Raw genomic sequence first — 6,710 nt, 5'->3', positions numbered from 1 at the left:
CCAGAAAGGACTACAAATTTGGAAAAAGATTTCATGAAAAGTCTTGTTTCCATTTTGTAAACCTCTGGTCCACTTCTGTGGAGCTTTTCCACGCTCTTCTAATGAAAACTGGTTCCCAGGAGCCACGTATTGCTGCTGAAAGCTGGGGCTTTGGTAAGCACAGGAAAAAATTGATATTGCATAAAAAAGATAGTGATGGAAAATTTTAACAACACTGATTGTTTAGGCTTTCTTCCCCTTTTCAAAATGAAACACTTTTTAAATCAAACTTCTTTTTTCACTGGGAGCTTTGTGAGCACATTTTTTCACCTGGTTCCAATCTAGACACTGTTGCAACGCAAACAAAGAGGGAGAGCATCCAGCGAGGGAGCAGGCGAGAGCGCGCTTCCAGCACAGCAAGGCTCGCTTTTCACAAATTCCCCACCAAATCCTGTGGCTTATCACAAAGGAGCACAGAATAAATATGACTCGATGCACGACATAAACCCTCCAAGGCACAGAGCAGCTTGGAGGAGTGGTAGCAAAAAGCCTCCCCTCCAGACTGGTGGTTTGGTGGCTGGAAGGCACCGAAACCTCTTTCTCCCTGCTGCTGGCTTAACGGGTTTACACCGAACAAGATGGCAAATGGGGTCCAGTCCTGCTGAAGAAATGACTCCTTCAGAAGCAGCCCAGCAAAATATCATCAAAGCATAGGACTCGGCGGTGGTGAAGAGCACCACCAACACCCCTGAACCCTGAAGCATCAGGGGAGTTGTTGAAATGTGCAGGTCATTGTGCCGATCCAATGTCGGGGAAGGTTTCGATATGATCCCAAGAGCGAGATTAAGACACAAACAAGGTCAAATGCCGTATAGTCAAAATAGGTTTTATTATCAAAAGTATCAAAATGGTAGCGATAGGATAGAATGGAAGAAAAGGTAGAAATTAAGCAAGCAGTCAGGATAGGATTGCTAGGATAGTCACCACCACGGATCCAGTGGCATCCCGTTGGTCCTCAGGCTAGCAGTCGGTGGAGGGGGTTGCAAGGACAGTCACCACCACGGATCCAGCGGCGTCTCGTTGGTCCTCAGTCTTCAATTCTTTGGTGGTGAAGAAGGCCCCGCCACAGCTTGTCTCCATGAGTTTTTTATAGGGCATATTTCAATGATGTCATGCGCTGCAGGTTTCATCCATCACAGGACCTTTGGGTGATCAACACCAGAAACCAGTATCTTGTCAGCTCCAGCCCCTGTTTCCTCCTCTGGATGCCTCAATGGCCTGGTAATCATCCTTATGGACAGGAGTGTCCTGCTTAAACAGGCCATCTTAGAGACAAAGGGCTCAAGATAAGCAGTTCACAGTTCCTTGAGATGATGGTCCAGTCCCCCACACCTGACAATCTTTGAGGCAAATGGTTCAGGATAAGAATTCAGTCTCTTACAGTCATCCAGCCAGGACTGTAGTCCTGTGGAGAAGAGCAAACAAACCAACCATCCACGGAGCAATGCCACCCACGGGGACGGGACTGTCCCTGCCTGTCCCACCGCACCTGCAGGGCTCCGTGCCCCGGCTGCCAAGCACCCACCCTCGCTGCATCCCTTCTGCAGCTCCTCAAAGGGAGGGGGCATGAAAACCAAGCCCAAAAGTCAACTATCCGTCAACGGTACAAACGCCAAACCCCTCCTGACACAGCTCATGACCAGGAGAATCCTGAATCCGTGGAGGGAAGGAGCAAAGTTCAGATAAACCAGGTCACTCCAGGACACTCTGAATTCCAGCACTTGGGACCCAAGACACTGCTCCTGCGCAGCTCTGTGGTCCTCTCCACTGGCTTATCAAACTCCATCTTGAAATAATTTCGGCCTTGAACAGATTTGTTAAACAGTGTAACATGAAGATTAAGGAATAAAGATGAGGAAAGGCGAAATTAGATTAACGCTGTAGATAGCGTTTGAAAATAACTAATGCCAAATAGCCAAAGGGCAACATGTCAACAATTTAATAGGCCACAACATAAAATAATGTTTTCAAAACAAGCACTTCATTGGATGCTTCCCCTTTGAATCAGATAAAGTGTATCACTACAGAGAGATTTGCTTTGATCTGTTCTGCAGCAGAAGGTCAAGGGTGTCTAAAGCAGTATTCAGAGCCTGTGAGCAATACAATTAAACGGCTCAGATCACTTGATACATCTCTGAGCTCTCAGCATCGCCCAGATGTGGGGCTGGCCCCAGGGGTGGGGAGCCGAGCTCCGTGCCCCTGGCTGGCAACTGAATTGGGTGCTGGCTCTGAGCCCGGGCTGCTCGTGTCACCCCCCGCGCTCCCGTGGGAGCAGCTTTTGCTGCCCACTGGGACTGGCAGGGGTTGGCATCACAGCCACGCGCAAGTGGCAGCTCAGGGACAGCGTTGTCTGGCAGAGAGACCAACCCCAGCTCACCTATACGCTCCCATCCGATTAAATTAAATAGCAGGAGGGAGTACAAACCTGTCGCAAGGTCTCTCGGGGCTGGGGCGGGATCTGAAGGTCGGGATTTCTGCACCTACATTTGTGCAGAAAGCGTCTCTCTAGGAAGCCAAGGCAGCACCTACCTCCATAAAGGATTTATCTTGCACAGATTAATTCACATTAGTTCTAGGCATAACTAGATATTTACAAAACCTGATCCTTGCGAGGATGATTCAACCCCAAAACAGCGTTGCACCCACGCTGATGGTAACTAGCCCAAACTCTGCCGTGCCTTTTGCCTTGCAGGTGAAGCAGTTGAGGGGCTGTGCACAGGTTTTCACATTCAGTGACCCGTCTTTGGGTGCCCAGCGATGAGGAAAACACAGCAGTCAGTGCTGGATAGTGTAAAGGAGAGCTTGCTGCCGCGGGGAGGGTGCAGCCGGGAGCCTGACCCTGATGCACAGCACAGACGGGCAAGCCCCCGGCAGGCAGCGGGCAAGCGGGCAGCACTCTCCTGGGCCCACCTGAGGCAAGGCAGGCCACAGCAGATCTTCTGTTTGTATGCCCCTTGCAGAGAGCACAGTGCCAGGAGCCAGTTTTACCTGCTCTTTTATTCCAGTGGGTGAGAAAGGTGCTTGTGGGGCACAGCTCTCCCCTCCCCTGCAAAAGGAAAGACGAGGTGGAGGCTGGAGGCAAATAATAGGGGGAAAGATTAAAACAGAGCATGATATGTTTCTCACGGCCGCAGTACACAGCACCGCAGCATGCCATGGCATTTCGCTGCCTATCTCTGCTCTCCCAGCTGTAAAATTTAAGTAGAGGATTAGCCCATCAAGCGCAAAACAGATGCCACACAAAACACCTCCAGAAGGTCCAGCCACAGAAGATGCCATCTCCCAACCCGGGAGACGATGGCATCGGGCTTGTTCTTGTAGGGATGCTGTGCACTAGTCTCAGCACTCTCCCCCAAAGCATAGGTACAGATTTTAAGAGCCAAGATCAGGTTAAGAGCCCTTGCAAGCACCACCTGCATGCACCGGCGGAGCCACGCAGGAGCGCTACGAGAAGCCCCGTGCACCTCGGCCACTGCGTTGCCGGGCCCCCAGCAGCTGCCAGAGCTTCGTGGGGGCCTCGGGGGACTGTCTGAGAACGAAGGCAATAATAGGACTCGTTTATCTTCGGGATGTCACCCTGGTAGCGTGCTGCTGGGGTGGCACTGGCAGGAGCTGGGTAGCTGCTGCGCTCACTGACTGCTGGTACCCGATGGGAAAGGGCAGCTGGCACTGGGTCCCTCTGCACATTTCCCTGTGAATCGGATGGCTTTTGGAGAATTATAATCTTACCTCATTTCAGAATGTTGTATTCTGCATTCTGTAAATTCTGTTAGTTTATTTTTGTTCTGCTTTTATGCTCCTGAAGGGAGAAACAGGCTCTGGTCAGGCCTGTTAAGGGGTATGCACTTCATCCAGCTCAGCCAGGCATTTCTTCTTGTTCAGTTTTAATTTACCTCAGACACGAGGAGTTCACCATTTCTCTTGGCGCTCAGGATTGCTCTCCCATCACCCACTCATCTTTCCCCCCCCAAATCGCCTGACAGTTGTCCCAGATTGTCTGCCCGCTTCAGCCAGTGCCACTGCAGCCCTTCGGTGCCCAACAGAGGCTTCTCCCAGCACCCAGCCACCAAAAAGTCCAAGGCTTTGTCAGGCATTTGCCCCAATTCCCTCTTTGCACACAGGAGCACCCAGCCCAGCGAAGCCACAACTGGGATGAACCTTCGCTCGCTTGTCGTGATGCTCCTCCAGGAGCTTCCCAAAGTGACAGGTTTTGCATCCGTTAATCAGCTTCGCTTTCTCTGATGGGCGCTGAGGAGCAGTTTGCTTTCGCAGGCTGTCACGTCTCAATTAGTTCTGTACCTTTGGTGGGGGAGCATGTGACAAGGGGCCACGGGATCTCCACAGCTTTGTAGCTTTAGCATGGAAATGCAAATACATCTGCAGCACCCAACGGTGTTTAGAGCTGCTCCTTCCCTGCAAGGGACTGGCCCTAGACCAGGGACACGGAGCGGTGGGTGCCACAAGGACCCCTAAGATGAAGGCAGAGGCCTCTCCTCATCCCAACTACCCGAACAGAAAGACAATCCGACAGAGGCGACACTTAGCAGAGACCTGCAGCCCTGTTAATGAGATGCTGAAGGCAGGCGGGTCTAAACCTCGCTCCGCCACAGATTTTAGTGCTTTCTGCGGAGCTGCCTCACAAAAGAGCCTCTGCCCTGGAGACCAGCATTTAAAAGAAAAGCAAATACCAAGAGGACCTATAAATTCTCCACCTCCCACTGCTGGAGCAGCCCCAATTGCTCGTCCAGCAGCAGCCACCTATTCCAGCTCTCATCCCTCCTGCAGCCCAGCAACCCCAACCTACCCACCTCTCATACTGCTGAACCCCTCCGTACCTCCCTCTCCATCACCGGGAACGGGCTCCTACCATTACCCCGACAGCTCAGACAGCCCCACGGCTCTGACCCTAAAGCCAGGGACCGAAAATGGGCAAGCAGAGCCAGAGGAAAGCCACGGGCTGCACGCTGCAATGTGAGCTCGGGGGAAAAAGAATAAAATTAGCCCTGAGTCATCCGAGATAAATTTGCCATCTTCAGAGCGGGGTTTGTCGGGGGGTGTGCCAGCTCTCTCTAGCTCGGCGTTAACGGGGAGGGTTTGAGCGCTGTGCCAATCTGCGGTCAGTAGCCCATCGTCTCCCAGGAGGGAGCACCTGAGCTGGGGCTTCACCCATCGCCTGCTCCCAACATCGTACCCACGGGGTTTTGCAACTGTGGCTGTGAGGGTGGGACTAGGCTGATCGCTAATTACTATAGCTCATAATCAGTGAGAAAAATTGCCAAGGTTTCTGTACCCACAAAGTTCCCACTAGCTGTCCTGACATTTTGATGCCAATTACTGAAATGCCCGTGCTAGAAATAGCTATAATTGATAAGACAGGTCAGCAGGTGTTAACAAAGCTGCGATTTAGACAACTATGGAAATGAAGGTTTGTGAAAATGCAAATAGTTTTTCCTCTCGCTCTAATAGTTGGACACAACTATGTGCTATTTGTGGCTGTTTTTTCAAATATAGATGCTGAGGAAGAAATGAATTTCCACTCAGAGTTCTGTGCTCTGCAGAGAGAGGAACAAACAGGAATGCTCCAGCTTGGCTTTCCCCTCCACCACGGCAGCAGGGCTGCAGCAAAACGCACTGCTGGGTCTCCTCACTGGGCCCTCGATGGTTGCTCTGTGGTGTACTCCTTACCTGCTTGCTTCTTGTTATGATAACGCCCAAAAACACTGGAAGGAGGTAGGTAAAAAGAGCCATTCAGGGAAACTTTATCTGAGCTGTATAGCAAAATTCCTGAAGTACAGATGTAACGTTTTACTTCTTTGCCTCAATCTCCCCTCTTATACAAGAGGAGGACGATTTTTATATAACCCCAAATTGGATGGCACCTTCCACCAGGACACCACCACCCCATCATTAATTTGGGGACAATTCAGTTTTCTGGGTGACAGCCCATTGCTTTTACAGACAGACAAACCAACAGGCACACAGGCGCGAAACCCTCATACTCTCTGCTAGCTGTTAGCAGGTAAAAGCTATTTTCTTCCTCCGTGGCCTTCCCCTCCGGGCAGTTTTGGCTCAGCCATCCCCTTGGCAGCAGGGCTGGCAGAGGGAGGAGGATGCTCGCTCCGCACACATGCACCCTTCAGTCCTCGGGCATCAAAGGTGGGAAGGACCCCCGGTTCGGAGTGAGCTCTGTCAGCACCATCGCTGATTTGCTACTTGTCTTATTTAAGCAAATCCAAGGTAGGGGAGCACTGCACAAACCTTGCCAGACCTGCAGCCCCGGCGCAAGGCTCCCATGGGGTGACCCTCCGTGGGACACGTCCCTGCCCACCGCCAGGTCCCGCGGGGCTTTCGGCAGCGGCATCTCCCCATCATCCCAGCAAGGCTCAGCTCTGGAGCTGCCGGCACGGCCGCAGGATCCTTCCTTCCCAGAGCTGAGCCTCATCTCGTCCACCTCTGATCAGCCTCGCTCACCGGGGAGGTGCAGAGTCAGTCCTGAGCGGGCAGCTCCGGCTTTTCCCAACTGTGCTGGGGTTCTCGCACCTTGCGGCTTCCCAGGCTCCAGGCTGGCTTTGTACCTTTGTTCTCACAGCTGAGTTTTCCTTCCCCATCTCCCCTTGCCTGCTGTGAGCAGCGTTTGTTTTGTGATGGTTTAATACAAGATTTCTGAGAGC

This window comes from Haliaeetus albicilla, chromosome 24 (assembly GCF_947461875.1).
Source record: "Haliaeetus albicilla chromosome 24, bHalAlb1.1, whole genome shotgun sequence".
Classification (NCBI taxonomy): Eukaryota; Metazoa; Chordata; class Aves; order Accipitriformes; family Accipitridae; genus Haliaeetus; species Haliaeetus albicilla.
Note: the sequence above shows the minus strand (reverse complement) of the source record.